Genomic DNA, 16,316 nt, shown 5'->3' with positions numbered 1-16,316 from the left:
ATGAAATCGAGAGGGCTCTGGACAGGTGCGCAAAGGACAGGTGAAGGGGAGCCGCCCGCAGAACGCGCGTGCGCAGAGGGGGCGAGGGCAGGGGACGTCGCGCGCACGCTGCGAGCAGGAGGAGCCCTTGCTGTGCGGGAGGGAGGAATTGGCGCACGTGCTGAGTGCGGAGGTAAAGTCGGCGCACGCGCTGAGCTGGCGGGATGGAGCGGTGCGCGTGGTGAGACTAACGGCTGCATGGTACGTGGAACACACGGGAGAAAGGGGCGATGGAGGAGGCGACAACGGGGCGACCGGCTCGGCATCGACGGGGGGTCTGGACAGACACAGAGCTGAGGTGAGAAACGGCAGGAAGGAGGCGGAAAGGGAGAGACAATCACAGTGGGAAAATGTGACTGGAAATAAGATAAATATTAGGTTATTGAAAAACAGCCAGTTCATGCGAAATAGAGATGGATTGAGAGGAATTGAGAAATAGCCAGCGAGTGAGATAAAGGACCGAGAAGTAACTAGTGAATCAGAGGAGGGACTGACAATAGCAGTGAGGAGATGAGGGACTGGAAAATATCCAGGGACCAAACAAAAGGGACTGAAAATAGCCAGGGATCGAGAAGAGGGAGAGGCTTGGCACAAAAATCAAGGCTGAAACTATGGAGAACGGGGGGAACACTGCACTTGCAAGTGTTAAGACTGAGATCAACAGACTTTTGAGCAGTCAGGGAATCAAAGGATATGAGAGAGAAGTGGAGGTAATTTTTAAATGCTGTGAGATAGGTGATGAATGAGAAGAGGGGCGATGCAAAAAGCCAGTGAATGAGAAGTGGGACTGAGAATTAGCCACCGAATGAGCCACTGATTGAGAAATAGCTCCTAATGAGACCAGGGACTGAGAAATAGCCCATGAATGTGATGAACTGAGAAATAGTCAAGTGAGTGAGACCAGGGACTGACAAATAGCCAGTGAATCAGACGAGGGACTGAGAACTAGCCAGGGACTGAGCCAGGGACATTGAAATAATCAGTGACTATGTAGAAGGATTGGCAAATAATAATCTTTAATTGTCACAATTTGGCTTACATTAATACTGCAATGAAGTTACTGTGAAAAGCCCCGAGTCGCCACACTCCAGCGCGTTCAGGTACACAGGGGGAGAATTCAGAATTTCCAATTCACCTAACAGCGCATCTTTTGGGACTTGTGGGAGGAAACCGGAGCACCCTGAGGAAACCCACGCAGACAAGGGGAGAACTAGTGACTGAAGTGAGACTGAGCAATAGCCTGCACCTGAAAAATAGCCTGTAACCGGTGAAAAGTGCCCAAAGCACCTGACAACAATCCAGTAAATGAGGAGAACGTAACAGAAGTAAGCACTGCAATTCTCACAGTTCCTTGTACCTCTGCCATTCAATATGACAATGTCTGAACATTTAAAAATTAAATGTGAATGTGTAATCTCCACATAGACAGTACTTAAGGCTGGAATTGAACCCAGGTCCCTGGCGCTGTGAGGCAGCAGTGCTAACCATTGTGCCCCCTGTCATAATATACACCAATATATCATGGTGCAGACACACACACTGATGGACACACAGCAAGACCAATCAACACACACAACACCGCAGCCAATCACCAGTTAGAGCACACTCACTATAAAGACAGAGGGCATCAGTTTTCCCGCTCATTCGGGATGCAGCCTCTCAGAAGGACAGAGCCTACGTCTTACAACACAGATCTTAACCATGTGCTGAGTGCATAGACTGGTTAGGACAGGCATAGGTCTTTAGTTTAATCTAACATCATGTTAACCCACAGTGAAAGTATGTTCAACAGTTTCTAGCTTATTAAAATAGTGTTGTGCTATTACAAGTGTTGATAGCCTGTCTATGTTACTGCTAAGGTAAACGCAGTCTCCACAGATCCAGAGTACCCAACACATCATGGTACCTACCTGCAAGTGATCTGCCTTCCACCAGCATATAGCAATCCTGCAAAATGGACAGCGTCCGCCCGCCGCCACCGCTCCGCATCACCGGTAACCTAGGGGCCAATTGGAAGATATTCAAACAACGCCTCCAGCTCTACCTTGAAGCCACAGACCGGGAAGGTGCCTCATACACCAGGAAGATCGCTCTCTTCCGATCCACGGCCGGGGACCATGCCATCCACATTTTCAATTCTCTCACCTTTGCTGATGGTGAAGATAAATCAAAATTCAAGACGGTCCTCCTTAAGTTTGACAGTCACTGCGACATCGAGGTGAATGAAAGTTTCGAGCGCTATGTATTCCAACAGCGTTTGCAGGGTAAGTATGAACCTTTCCAGTCCTTTCTCACCCACCTCCGCATCTTTGCGCAGTCCTGTAATTATGGGTCTACCTTCGACTCCATGATACGCAACCAGATCGTTTTCGGTGTTCAGTCGGACCCCCTACGCCAGCAGCTCCTCAAGGTAAAGCAGCTCACCCTAGCGATTGCCATCGAGACCTGCGTGCTACATGAACACGCCACTAGTCGGTATTCCCACATCCAAGCGGCTAAAACGGCATGGCAAGGTCCCCACGGGGCAGAACGGGTCCAAGCAATCGAGCAACTCCAGGGCCTCAGCCTGGATGAGGGCGGCCATTTCGCGCGCATTTTGCGGACTCCTGCGTTTGTGTGCACCGAACGAGGGGACAGCGACGTCGACGAACGTACAACGCAGGCGCGCACCACGTACGGCCGCGCCGTGCATGCGCAGTGAGAGTACTGACGCTACAACGTGCGGCGACTTTGGCTCTGCCCATTTACTGCGGCAATGTCCTGCCAAATCCCGACGGTGCCTGCAATGTGGCAAACTTGGCCACTATGCTGCTTTATGCAGACCAGCTCAGCCTGCCAACTCTCGTTGCTCCAGCCAACCTCGCAGGAATTTCCGGGCCATTCAACCCACGGTCATCGAGCCCAATTCTGACCTGCTACCCGATATTGACACCGAGGACCTGAAGGTGCCTTTTCGAGTCGGTATCATTACAAAAAACAGGGTGTCCCCGAAGCAAAGAATCCAGCCTATACCGGTGTACAGCATCGGTCCGGACGATGATTGGTGTGTCACCCTTACGGTCAACCGGTCCCAAATACGATTCCGCCTGGATACCGGTGCCTCCGCCAATCTCAGGCTGGCCTCCAAAGCCTTTGTGTCAAACCAGCCATCCTGCCATCAGCCTGCCAGCTATTAGATTATATTGGCAATGCCATTGCTGCCAGCGGCTCATGCCAACTTGAAGTGACGCACAGGTCACGCAAAGCCATCCTTCCCTTTGAAATCGTGGGCTCCTCGAAAGCCTCCCTGCTTGGCGCGCAGGCATGCAAGCTGTTCACTCTCTCTCCTGCTGACGCGTCTGCCTTTCAGGACACTAACTTTAGGGCGCAGCTCAACGCCATTATCAACCAGTACCACAACGTCTTCGAGGGCATGGGCATGCTCCCGTACACATACAGGATTTTATTAAAACCGAATGCCACGCCGGTGGTGCACGCACCTCGCAGGGTCCCAGCACCCCTTAAGGTCCGCCTCAAGCAGCAGCTGCAGGACCCCCAGGACCAAGGAGTGATTTCCAAAGTCACAGAACCGACCGACTGGGTCAGTTCCATGGTATGTGTAAAAAAGCCTTCCGGCGAATTGATCCCAAATCGCAATATTATGAGAGAGCACTATCCAATTCCCAAGCGCGAAGAGTTCACATGTGAGATGGCTCGCGCCAACCTCTTTACCAAACTCGACGCCTCAAAAGGATTCTGGCAAATCCAGCTCGATGGATCCAGCAGGAAACTCTGCACGTTTAACACCCCCTTTGGAAGATATTGTTACAACAGGATGCCGTTTGGCATCATCTCTGCATCAGAAGTGTTCCATAGGATTATGGAACAAATGATGGAAGGAGTTGAAGGTGTTCGCATCTATGTCGATGACATAATCATCTGGTCCACCACCCCACAGGAGCATGTTAGTCGCCTCCAGCGCATATTCAGACATATACATGAGCATGGCCTCCGCCTCAACAGGGCCAAATGCTCTTTTGGTCAGACAGAAATTAAGTTCCTCGGGGACCACATCTCCCAATTGGGCGTGCAGCCGGACGCGGACAAGGTAGCTGCCATCACAGCTATGAAAACACCAGAGGACAAGAAGGCGGTCCTCTGATTTCTGGGCATGGTCAGTAATTTAGGGAAATTCATCCCTAACCTCGCCTCTCATACCACGGCTCTCAGGAACCTGGTCAGGAAGACGACAGACTTCCAATGGCTCCCCTCCCACGAGTGCGAATGGAGGGAACTCAAAGCAAAACTGACCACGGCCCCGGTCTTAGCCTTCTTTGATCCAGCAAAGGAGACCAAAATCTCGACCAATGTCAGTCAATCCGGCATTGGGCCAGTGCTCCTTCAACGTGATGAGGCCTCATCATGGGCCCCCGTTGCATATGCGTCACGTGCGATGACCCCCACGGAGCAGCGCTACGTGCAGATAGAAAAGGAGTGCCTGGGCCTGCTGATCGGTGTTGTTAAATTTCACGATTATGTCTACGGACTTCCTCAATTCACCGTCGAGACCGACCATCGCCCGCTGGTCAATATAATACAGAAAGATTTGAACGACATGACGCCTCGCCTCCAGCGTATTCTTCTCAAGCTCCGGCGTTACGACTTCCAGCTGGTATACAACCCAGGCAAGGACCTCACCATTGCTGACGCTCTCTCCAGGTCAGTCAACACTCCATGTGACCCAGCGGGATTTGTCTGCCAGGTTGACGCCCATGTGGCATTCGCGGCCTCCAATCTACCTGCCTTGGATGAACGCCTCGTCCAAATTCACCGTGAGACGGCGGCTGACCCCTTGCTACAGGGTGTCATGTGCCACCTAGTGGACGGGTGGCTCAAGGGCCAATGCCCTCAATTCTATAATGTCAGAGATGATCTGGCGGTAGTAGACGGGGTTCTTCTAAAACTGGACCGCATTGTCATCCCGCATAGCATGCGCCAGCTTGTCCTGGAACAACTACACGAGGGCCACCTTGGCGTGGAAAAGTGCCGTCGACGGGCCCGAGAGGCAGTGTACTGGCCCGACATTAATGAAGACATAGCCATCACAGTGCTCAACTGCCCCACTTGTCAGCGCTTCCAGCCGGCCCAACCAACCCTGCAGCCCCATGAGTTGGTCATGTCACCATGGACCAAGGTGGGCATCGACCCGTTCCACGCGCTGGGTAGAGACTATGTCCTGATCGTGGACTACTTTTCGAATTACCCGGAGGTGATACGGTTGCACGACCTCACCTCGTCAGCAGTCATTTGTGCATGTAAAGAAACCTTTGCTCGACACGGCATCCCGCTTACGGTTATGTCGGACAATGGCCCCTGCTTCGCCAGCCAAGAATGGTCCAACTTTGCCAGGCGGTACAATTTTGCCCATGTGACGTCCAGTCCCCTGTACCCCCAATCCAACGGCAAAGCAGAAAAGGGTGTACATATCGTCAAACGGCTCCTATGCAAGGCTGCCGATGCTGGGTCTGATTTCTACCTTGCCTTGCTGGCGTATCGCTTCGCTCCGCCCCACTGTCAACTGGCCTGTCGTCAGCCCAATTACTCATGAATCACACCCTGAGGACGATGGTGCCGTCCATCCATGTCCCAGACTTCGACCACGTTCCGGACCTTCTCCGGATGCAGCTGTCTCGTGCAAAGAACAAGGCGGCTCATGACTCCCGTGCAGCTGATCTCCCCGCTCTGGCTCCAGATGACAGCGTCTGCGTCCATCTTCCGGATGGTGGCTGGTCTGCAACCACTGTTGTCCTTCGGCAGGTGGCCCCCGCTCGTTCCTGGTTCATCTACCGGATGGCTCTATTCTGCGCCGCAATCGACGCGTACTTCGTCTTGTTCCACGCTCGCCACGTGATCCTGCAGTGTCGCCTCGCCCTCCTGCTGACCCTGCCACGGACTATGCAGAGCTCCCTGTCACTCTGCCTCCCCCTGACTTTGACGCAGTCCTGCCCGCTCCTGAACCGGCGGCTCTCGACCCACCCTTGAGGCGGTCAACCAGAATTCGTCGCCCACCTCAGAGACTTAATTTATGAACTTTGCGGACTTATTGACTCTCTGAATTGTTTTGTTGCTTTGTCTGATAATTTCCCTGGTTTGTATATAGTGTTGATCTCGTTATTCTTGTTGCATACTGCATCTCTGCACCAGGCACCTTCCCATGTAAATAGCTTAGTTCTCATGTACATAGTCCTGTAAATATGTCTTCGCACCCCACACGTAGTTAGGAACATTATCACCACACATTATTTATTGCCACAAACATACATTTTGTTTATAAAAGGGGGGGATGTCATCATATACACCAGTATATCATGGTGCAGACACACACACTGATGGACACACAGCAAGACCAATCAACACACACCACACCGCAGCCAATCACCAGTTAGAGCACACTCACTATAAAGACAGAGGGCATCAGTTTTCCCGCTCAGATGCAGTCTCTCAGAAGGACAGAGCTTACAGCTTACAACACAGATCTTCACCATGTGCTGAGTGCATAATCTAACATCGTGTTAACCCACAGTGAATAACATCGTGTTAACCCACAGTGAAAGTATGTTCAACAGTTTCTAGCTTATTAAAATAGTGTTGTACTGTTACAAGTGTTGGTAGCCTGTCTATGTTACTGCTAAGATAAACGCAGTCTCCACAGATCCAGAGTACGCAACACATCACCTCCGCCCCCCAGGCCACCTAGCTGTGAATATAGCAAGGTAGAGTGGCAAACTAAAATATAATTGAAGAGGGTGACGATGCGCACCAGCCCCCTGACATCCACTTATCCATTCACTCAACTTGTTTAAATCATATTGAAGCCTCTCACCATTGTTTTCAGTACTCGCAGTCCCACCAATTTTGTGTTGTCAACAAACTTGGAAGTATTGCGTTTGGTGTTCTCATGCAAATCATTGATATGTATGGTGAATAGCTGGGGCGCAAGCACTGGCCCTGTGGGGCCCCACCAGTCACCGCCTGCCATTTTGAAAAAGATGCATTTATTACCACTCACTATTTCCTGTCTGATAACCAATTCTCAATCCATGCCAATATATTCTCCCAATTCCATGTGCTTTAGTTTTGCACACTAACTTTTCTTTAGTTTTGCACACATACCTTTGCAAATGGTATGTTGGCCTTCACTGCAAGGGAATGGAGTACAGGATCAGGGAAGTCTTACTGCAGCTGCACAGGGCCTTGGGAAGATCACAACTGGAGTATTGTTTAGTTTTGTTCTCCTAAGAAAGGTTCACCAATTAAACTTTTGGACGTCAGGATTGTCGTTTGAGGAGGCTGGATTGACTGGACTTATATTCACTGGAATTCAGAAGAAAGGATCACAGTCTCAGCATACAGAGTAGGCCATTTAGGATTGAATGTGGAGGTCATGTCACTGAGTATATTTCGGTTAAAGTGGGACTTTATCAGAAGCTTCCTGAAAGTCTAAATATACCAGACCCATTGCTTCTCCCTGATCTATTGCAGTAGTTATGTCCTCAAAAACTCCAGTATGTTTGTCATATCTGATATTCTTTTCATAAATCCTTGTTAACTCTAAACCTGTTTACATTTTTTTTTAATAAATATTTTATTGAAAATTTTTGGTCAACCAACACAGTACATTGTGCATCCTTTACACAATATTATAACAACACAAATAACAATGACCTATTTTATAAACAAAAAATGAATAAATAACAAAAATGAAAATTAACCTAAATTGGCAACTGCCTTATCACAAGTAACACTCTCCAAAAATATAATTTAACAGTCCAATATATAATTATCTGTCACAACGACCTATACATATTATACAGTATATATTAACAACCCTGAGAGTCCTTCTGGTTACTCCTCCCCCCCCCCCCCCTCCCCCCCCCCCCCTCCCCCCCCCCACTACTTTTGAAAGCACCTTTGTCACCCCCATCCAAAACCCCTGTAGTGCCGGGCATGACCAAAACATATGGGTATGATTCGCTGGGCTTCTTGAGCACCTCGCACACCTATCCTCCACCCCAAAAAATTTACTGAGCCGTGCTCCAGTCATATGTGCCCTGTGTAATACCTTAAACTGAATCAGGCTTAGCCTGGCACACGAGGACGACGAGTTTACCCTGCTTAGGGCATCTGCCCACAGCCCCTCCTCAATCTCCTCCCCCAGCTCTTCTTCCCATTTCCCTTTTAGTTCATCTACCATAGTCTCCCCTTCGTCCCTCATTTCCCTATATATATCTGACACCTTACCATCCCCCACCCATGTCTTTGAGCTCACTCTGTCCTGCACCTCTTGTGTCGGGGGCTGCGGGAATTCCCTCACCTGTTGCCTCGCAAAAGCCCTCAGTTGCATATACCTGAATGCATTCCCTTGGGGCAACCCATATTTCTCGGTCAGCGCTCCCAGACTCGCGAACTTCCCATCCACAAACAGATCTTTCAGTTGCATTATTCCTGCTCTTTGCCACATTCCATATCCCCCATCCATTCCCCCCGGGGTAAACCTATGGTTGTTTCTTATCGGGGACCCCCCCAAGGCTCCAGTCTTTCCCCTATGCCGTCTCCACTGTCCCCAAATCTTCAGTGTAGCCACCACCACCGGGCTTGTGGTGTAGTTCCTCGGTGAGAACGGCAATGGGGCTGTCACCATAGCCTGTAGGCTAGTCCCCCTACAGGACGCCCTCTCTAATCTCTTCCACGCCGCTCCCTCCTCCTCTCCCATCCACTTACTCACCATTGAAATATTAGCGGCCCAATAATACTCACTTAGGCTCGGTAGTGCCAGCACCCCCCTATCCCTGCTACGCTGTAAGAATCCCTTCCTCACTCTCGGGGTCTTCCCGGCCCACACAAAACCCATGATGCTCTTTTCAATCCTTTTAAAAAAGCCTTCGTGATCACCACCGGGAGGCACTGAAACACAAAGCGGAATCTCGGGAGGACCACCATCTTAACCGCCTGCACCCTCCCTGCCAGTGACATAGATACCATATCCCATCTCTTGAAATCCTCCTCCATTTGTTCCACCAACCGCGTTAAATTTAACCTATGCAATGTGCCCCAATTCTTGGCTATCTGGATCCCCAGGTAATGAAAGTCCCTTGTTACCTTCCTCAATGGTAGGTCCTCTATTTCTCTACTCTGCTCCCCTGGATGCACCACAAACAACTCACTTTTCCCCATGTTCAATTTATACCCTGAAAAATCCCCAAACTCCCCAAGTATCCGCATTATTTCTGGCATCCCCTCCGCCGGGTCTGCCACGTATAGTAGCAAATCGTCCGCATACAAAGATACCCGGTGCTCTTCTCCTCCTCTAAGTACTCCCCTCCACTTCTTGGAACCCCTCAACGCTATCGCCAGGGGCTCAATTGCCAGTGCAAACAATAATGGGGACAGAGGGCATCCCTGCCTTGTCCCTCTATGGGGCCAAAAATATGCAGATCCCCGTCCATTCGTGACCACGCTCGCCATCGGGGCCCTATACAACAGCTGCACCCATCTAACATACCCCTCTCCAAAACCAAATCTCCTCAACACCTCCCACAAATAATCCCACTCCACTCTATCAAATGCTTTCTCGGCATCCATCGCCACTACTATCTCCGTTTCCCCCTCTGGTGGGGCCATCATCATTACCCCTAACAGCCTCCGTATATTCGTGTTCAGCTGTCTCCCCTTCACAAACCCAGTTTGGTCCTCGTGGACCACCCCCGGGACACATTCCTCTATTCTCATTGCCATTACCTTGGCCAGGATCTTGGCATCTACATTTAGGAGGGAAATAGGTCTATAGGACCCGCGGGCTGCTTTTCCTTCTTTAAGAGAAGCGATATCGTTGCTTCAGACATAGTTGGGGGCAGTTGTCCCCTTTCCTTTGTCTCATTAAAGGCCCTCGTCAATACCGGGACGAGCAAGTCCACATATTTTCTATAGAATTCGACTGGGAATCCATCCGGTCCCGGGGCCTTTCCGGCCTGCATGCTCCTAATTCCTTTCACCACTTCTTCTACCTCGATCTGTGCTCCCAGTCCCACCCTTTCCTGCTCTTCCACCTTGGGAAATTCCAGCCGATCCAAGAAGCCCATCATTCTCTCCCTCCCATCCGGGGGTTGAGCTTCATATAATTTTTTATAAAATGTCTTGAACACTCCATTCACTCTCTCCGCTCCCCGCTCCATCTCTCCTTCCTCATCCCTCACTCCCCCTATTTCCCTCGCTGCTCCCCTTTTCCTCAATTGGTGTGCCAGCAACCTGCTCGCCTTCTCCCCATATTCGTACTGTACACCCTGTGCCTTCCTCCATTGTGCCTCTGCAGTGCCCGTAGTCAGCAAGTCAAATTCTACATGTAGCCTTTGCCTTTCCCTGTACAGTCCCTCCTCCGGTGCTTCCGCATATTGTCTGTCCATCCTCAAAAGTTCTTGCAGCAACCGCTCCCGTTCCTTACTCTCCTGCTTCCCTTTATGTGCCCTTATTGATATCAGCTCCCCTCTAACCACCGCCTTCAACGCCTCCCAGACCACTCCCACCTGGACCTCCCCATTATCATTGAGTTCCAAGTACTTTTCAATGCACCCCCTCACCCTTAGACACACCCCCTCATCTGCCATTAGTCCCATGTCCATTCTCCAGGGTGGGCGCCCTCCTGTTTCCTCCCCTATCTCCAAGTCTACCCAGTGTGGAGCGTGATCCGAAATGGCTATAGCCGTATACTCCGTTCCCCTCACCTTCGGGATCAACGCCCTTCCCAGCACAAAAAAGTCTATTCGCGAGTAGACTTTATGGACATAGGAGAAAAACGAGAACTCCTTACTCCTAGGTCTGCTAAATCTCCACGGGTCTACACCTCCCATCTGCTCCATAAAATCTTTAAGTACCTTGGCTGCTGCCAGCCTCCTTCCAGTCCTGGACTTCGACCTATCCAGCCCTGGTTCCAACACCATATTAAAATCTCCCCCCATTATCAGCTTTCCCATCTCTAGGTCCGGAATGCGTCCTAGCATCCGCCTCATAAAATTGGCATCATCCCAGTTCGGGGCATATACGTTTACCAAAACCACCGTCTCCCCCTGTAGTTTGCCACTCACCATCACGTATCTGCCCCCGTTATCCGCCACTATAGTCTTTGCCTCGAACATTACCCGCTTCCCCACTAATATAGCCACCCCCCTGTTTTTCGCACCTAGCCCCGAATGGAACACCTGCCCCACCCATCCTTTGCGTAGCCTAACCTGGTCTATCAGTTTCAGGTGCGTTTCCTGTAACATAACCACATCTGCCTTAAGTTTCTTAAGGTGTGCGAGTACCCGTGCCAGCTTTATCGGCCCGTTCAGCCCTCTCACGTTCCACGTGATCAGCCGGGTTGGGGGGCATCCTACCCCCCCCCCTTGTCGATTAGCCATCCCCTTTTTCCAGCTCCTCACCCGGTTCCCACGCAGCTGTATCTCCCCCAGGCGGTGCCCCCCCGCCCATCCCCTCCCATACCAGCTCCCCCCTCTCCCCAGCAGCAGCAACCCAGTAATTCCCCCCTCCCACCCCCCCCCCCCCGCTAGATCCCCCGCTAGCGTAATTACCCCCCCCATGTTGCTCCCAGAAGTCAGCAAACTCCGACCTCGGCTTCCCCCCGTGACCTCGGCTCGCACCGTGCGACGCCCCCTCCTTCCTGCTTCTCTATTCCCGCCATGATTATCATAGCGCGGGAACCAAGCCCGCGCTTCTCCCTTGGCCCCGCCCCCAATGGCCAACGCCCCATCTCCTCCACCTCCCCTCCTCCCCCCATCACCACCTGTGGAAGAGAGAAAAGTTACCACATCGCAGGATTAGTTCATAAAACTCCTCTTTCCCCCCTTTTTAGCCCCCCACATTCGCCCCACCACTTTGTTCAAACGTTCTTTTTAATAACCCGATCATTCCAGTTTTTCTTCCACAATAAAAGTCCACGCTTCATCCGCCGTCTCAAAGTAGTCGTGCCTCCCTCGATATGTGACCCACAGTCTTGCCGGTTGCAGCATTCCAAATTTTATCTTTTTATGAAGCACCGCCTTGGCCCGATTAAAGCTCGCCCTCCTTCTCGCCACCTCCGCACTCCAGTCTTGATAAACGCGGATCACCGCGTTCTCCCATTTACTGCTCCGAGTTTTCTTTGCCCATCTAAGGACCATTTCTCTATCCTTAAAACGGAGGAATCTCACCACTATGGCTCTGGGAATTTCTCCTGCTCTCGGTCCTCGCGCCATCACTCGGTATGCTCCCTCCACCTCCAACGGACCCGCCGGGGCCTCCGCTCCCATTAACGAGCGCAGCATCGTGCTCACATATACCCCGACGTCCGCTCCCTCCGCACCTTCAGGAAGACCAAGAATCCTCAGGTTGTTCCTCCTTGCGTTGTTCTCCAGTGCCTCCAACCTTTCCACACATCGTTTCTGATGTGCCTCATGCGTCTCCGTCTTCACCACCAGGCCCTGTATGTCGTCCTCATTCTCGGCTGCCTTTGCCTTCACGACCCGAAGCTCCCGCTCCTGGGTCTTTTGTTCCTCCTTTAGCCCTTCGGTCGCCTGTAGTATCGGGGCCAACAGCTCTTTCTTCATTTCCTTTTTGAGCTCTTCCACACAGCATTTCAAGAACTCTTGTTGTTCAGGGCCCCATGTTAAACTGCCACCTTCCGACGCCATCTTGGTTTTTGCTTGCCTTCCTTGCCGCTGTTCTAAAGGATCCACTGCAATCCGGCCACTTTCTCCTTTTTTCATCCGTATCCAGGGGGGATTCCCTTCTGGTTTACCGCACAGTGTTTTTAGCCGTCAAAATTGCCGTTGGGGCTCCTATCAAGAGCCCAAAAGTCCGTTTCACCGGGAGCTGCCGAAACGTGCGACTCAGCTGGTCATCGCCGCACCCGGAAGTCCCCTGTTTACATTTTCTAAGTATCCTGTTATCACATCCTTTATAATACTCTAGCATTTCCCTACTATTGTGTTAAGCTAGCCGGTCTGTAATTCCCTCTTTACTCCCCCCTCCAGACCTAACCGGTCTGTAATTCCCTCTTTACTCCCCCCTCCTTTTTTAAATAGCGCTGTTATATTTGCCACCCTCCAGTCTGCCAGGACCATTCCAGATGTGAGAGAATTTTGGAAGATGACAACCAACGCCTCCACTATTTCCATGGCCATCTCCTTTAGTACCCTGGGGTGAAGATTATCAGGCCCTGGGGATTTATCGGCTTTCAGTCCCATTAATTTCTCCAGCATTTATTTTTAGTAATACAAATTTTCTTCAATTCCTCCTTCTCAATAGTCCCTTAGTTATTTAGCATTTTTGGGAAGCTAGTTGTGTCTTCCTCTGTGAAGACTGAACTAAAGTAGTTTTAATTGCCGTGTCATTTCCTTTTTTTCCTGTTTCGGACTGTAAAGGACCTGCATTTATCTTCACTCATCTTTTCCTTTTTATATACTTATAGAAGCTTTAACAGTCCACTTTTATGTTATGCAAGTTTACTCCCACACTCTATTTTTCCACTCTTTATCAATCTCTTGGTGCTCCTTTGCTGAATTCTGAACTTCTCCCAATCCTCAGGCTTGCTACTTTTTCCATAAACTTTATACAACTCACTTTTGGATCTAATACTATCCTTAATTTCATTTTTAGTCATGGTAGAGCCGCTTTCCTTGTGTTTGTGAATGTGTAACTTTTGCAATACATGCATTTGTTCCTTAAATATTAGCCATTGCCCATCCACTGTCATGCCTTTTAGTGAAGTTCCCCAATCTATCTTAGCCAACTCCTGCCTCAAACCTTTGTTGTTTCCTTTGTTTCGATTTCGGATCAGAGTTGCAGATTGGACTTCTCTTTTCATTCATATGAAGAATACTATCATGTTATGGTCACTGTTCCTTAGTGGACCCTAAAAAAACAAGATTATTAATTAACCCTTTCTCATTGCATGATACCAAATCTAGGATAGCATGTTCGTGAGCTGGTTAATCGACATACTGGTCGAAAAAAACATCCTGTACGCACTCCAGGAATTCATCCGCACAGTATTATTGCTTATTTGATTTGCCGAATCTATATGTAGATTAAAGTCACTTATGATTATTGCAGCCACCTTGTTTTTTAAAAATAAATTTAGAGTACCCAATTTTATTTTTCCAATTAAGGGACAATTTAGCGTGGCCAATCCACTACAGATTTTTTGTTTTGGTTTGTGGTGGTGAGACCCACGCAGACATGGAGAGATTGCAAACTCCACAAGACAGTGACCCCGGGGCCGGGATCGAACCCGGGTCCTCGGCACCGTGAGGCAGCAGTGCTAACCACTGTGCTATCGTGCCGCCCTGCAGCCACCTTGTTACATGTATCTCTAATTTCCTGCACAGTGCCATTCCCTACCTTTCCACTACTGTTTAGAGGCCTATAGACAACTACCACTAATGTTCCCCCCCCCCCCCCCACATTGTTGTTTCTTATTTCCATCTAGTTCTACATCTAGATTTTCTGAGCCAATATCCTTTCACTATTGCATTGATTTCATCCTTAACTAACAACGTCACCCCATTTCCTTTCCCTTTCCGCCTGTGCTTCTTAAATATCAAGTACCCTTGGATATTCAGTTCCCAGCCGTGGTCACTCTGCAGCCATACCTTCGTAATTGCAATCATATCGCACATGTTTATATCAATGTGCATGGTGGGAACTTCACTGGAAGCCATGGAGTGAGTGGTCACACACAAGGCGGATCCTGCTTGAAGGTGTTGGTTGTGGCCCTTTTCACCTGTGTTTTGGGTAGATTCGGCGGAAAAGTGGAGCGGAGAGTGTAGCATGAGCATGTTTATGGCTATCTGACCCGGGTGAAGACCGTGAAGGACCTGGCGAAAGAGTTGAAGGAGACTGGCGCAGTACCAATTATGAAAGTGGCAGAGGGGGAGGGTCATCGTTAGCGGGAAAGTTGCAGGTGGAAGAATTTTAAAAAAATGTATTTTATTCCAAACATTCAAAATTACAAAGACTGATCTCCTGAATTCAAACTTGATCTTTTCCAGCTGGAGGAAATCGTACAGATCCCCCAGCCAGCCCACCACCCCCGGTGGCCCTGTCGATTGCCATTCCAACAGAATCCTTTGCCGGAAAATAAGAGGCGAAAGCCACCACATCCACCCTCCTCTCCTCCATCAGCTCCGGCATTTCCCCTACCGCAAATATTGTCCAGCCTGGCCCGGCCTCTGCCCCCACAATCTTTGTTTTAGCTCCAAACACCCCCCTCCCAGTACCTCTCCAACTTCTTGCAGCCCCAGAACATATGAGCGTGATTTGCTCGTCCTCGCCCACACTTCTCGTACTCAACTGCCACCCCCTGGAAGAACCCACTCAGCCTTGCCCGAGTCATGTGCACCCTATGCACAACCTTGAATTGAATCAGACTCATCCTCACACACGAGGGGGTCGAATTTACCCTACCCATTGCCTCACTCCACGCTACCCATCCTATCTCCCCCAGCTCTTCCTTCCATTCTCTTTAATCCCCCCCCCCCCTTCCCCAGCCACCCGCTCCCCCAGCCACCCATATATATCACCAATCCTACTCGCCCCTTCCACATCCGGAAGGAACAACCGCTGCAACAGGGTATAAGCTGGAAGCATGGGAAACCCTCTCCATTCCTTCTGCACAAAATCCTCACTTGCATATACCTGAACTCGCTTCCCTTCGGCAGCTCCACTATCCCCTGCAGCTCTTCCAGACCTGCAAACCTCTCCTCCAGATATAGATCCCTTGCCCTCACCAGCCCTACCTCCCTCCACTTCCTATTAATGCCATCTGTCACACCCGGTTTAGACCAATGGTCCCCACACATCAGTGTCAGCACTGACATCCCCTCGATCCTCAACTGGTTCCTCAAGTGTCCTCAACTGGTTCCACATCCTAATCGTGGACAGCACCGCCCAGCTCACCGTGTACCTCCCCGGTGCCAGCAGAAGCGACTCTTGTCACCATGGCCCTCAGGCTGGACCCTCTACATTCTCCTCCAGCATCCAAACCCACTCTACACTCCTTCCCAACAGTAGAGGTTCAGGTTTGGTAACGGCGACTGGAGAATCGGCGCCAATCACGCCCGCGGGGTCGCCGGCGCGCTGGTCGGGGGCAGTTGAAATCGCCCCCCCCCCCCCGGCGATTCTCCGCGCCTCGACAGGCGCGAGTTCGGCCGAGTGCCACTGTTACGTATGGTCCTACCCGGTGGGACCTCGGAGATCTGCCTGCG

General features: G+C 50.5%; 1 protein-coding gene across 1 annotated transcript in view; it reads left to right on the top strand.

Annotated features, from left to right (window-relative positions):
* The first annotated feature begins 205 nt into the window (after positions 1–205).
* LOC140395520 (uncharacterized) overlaps positions 206–16,316 on the top strand; it is a 1,079,902-nt gene continuing 1,063,791 nt past the window's right edge. Inside the window, exon 1 of the mRNA XM_072483429.1 lies at positions 206–337. The gene's annotated coding sequence lies outside the window, so the exon portion shown is untranslated. The remainder of the gene's footprint in view (positions 338–16,316) is intronic.

Source organism: Scyliorhinus torazame, chromosome 2 (assembly GCF_047496885.1).
Source record: "Scyliorhinus torazame isolate Kashiwa2021f chromosome 2, sScyTor2.1, whole genome shotgun sequence".
Lineage (NCBI taxonomy): Eukaryota > Metazoa > Chordata > Chondrichthyes > Carcharhiniformes > Scyliorhinidae > Scyliorhinus > Scyliorhinus torazame.
Note: the sequence above shows the minus strand (reverse complement) of the source record. Positions and strands in the feature narration are given on the sequence as shown.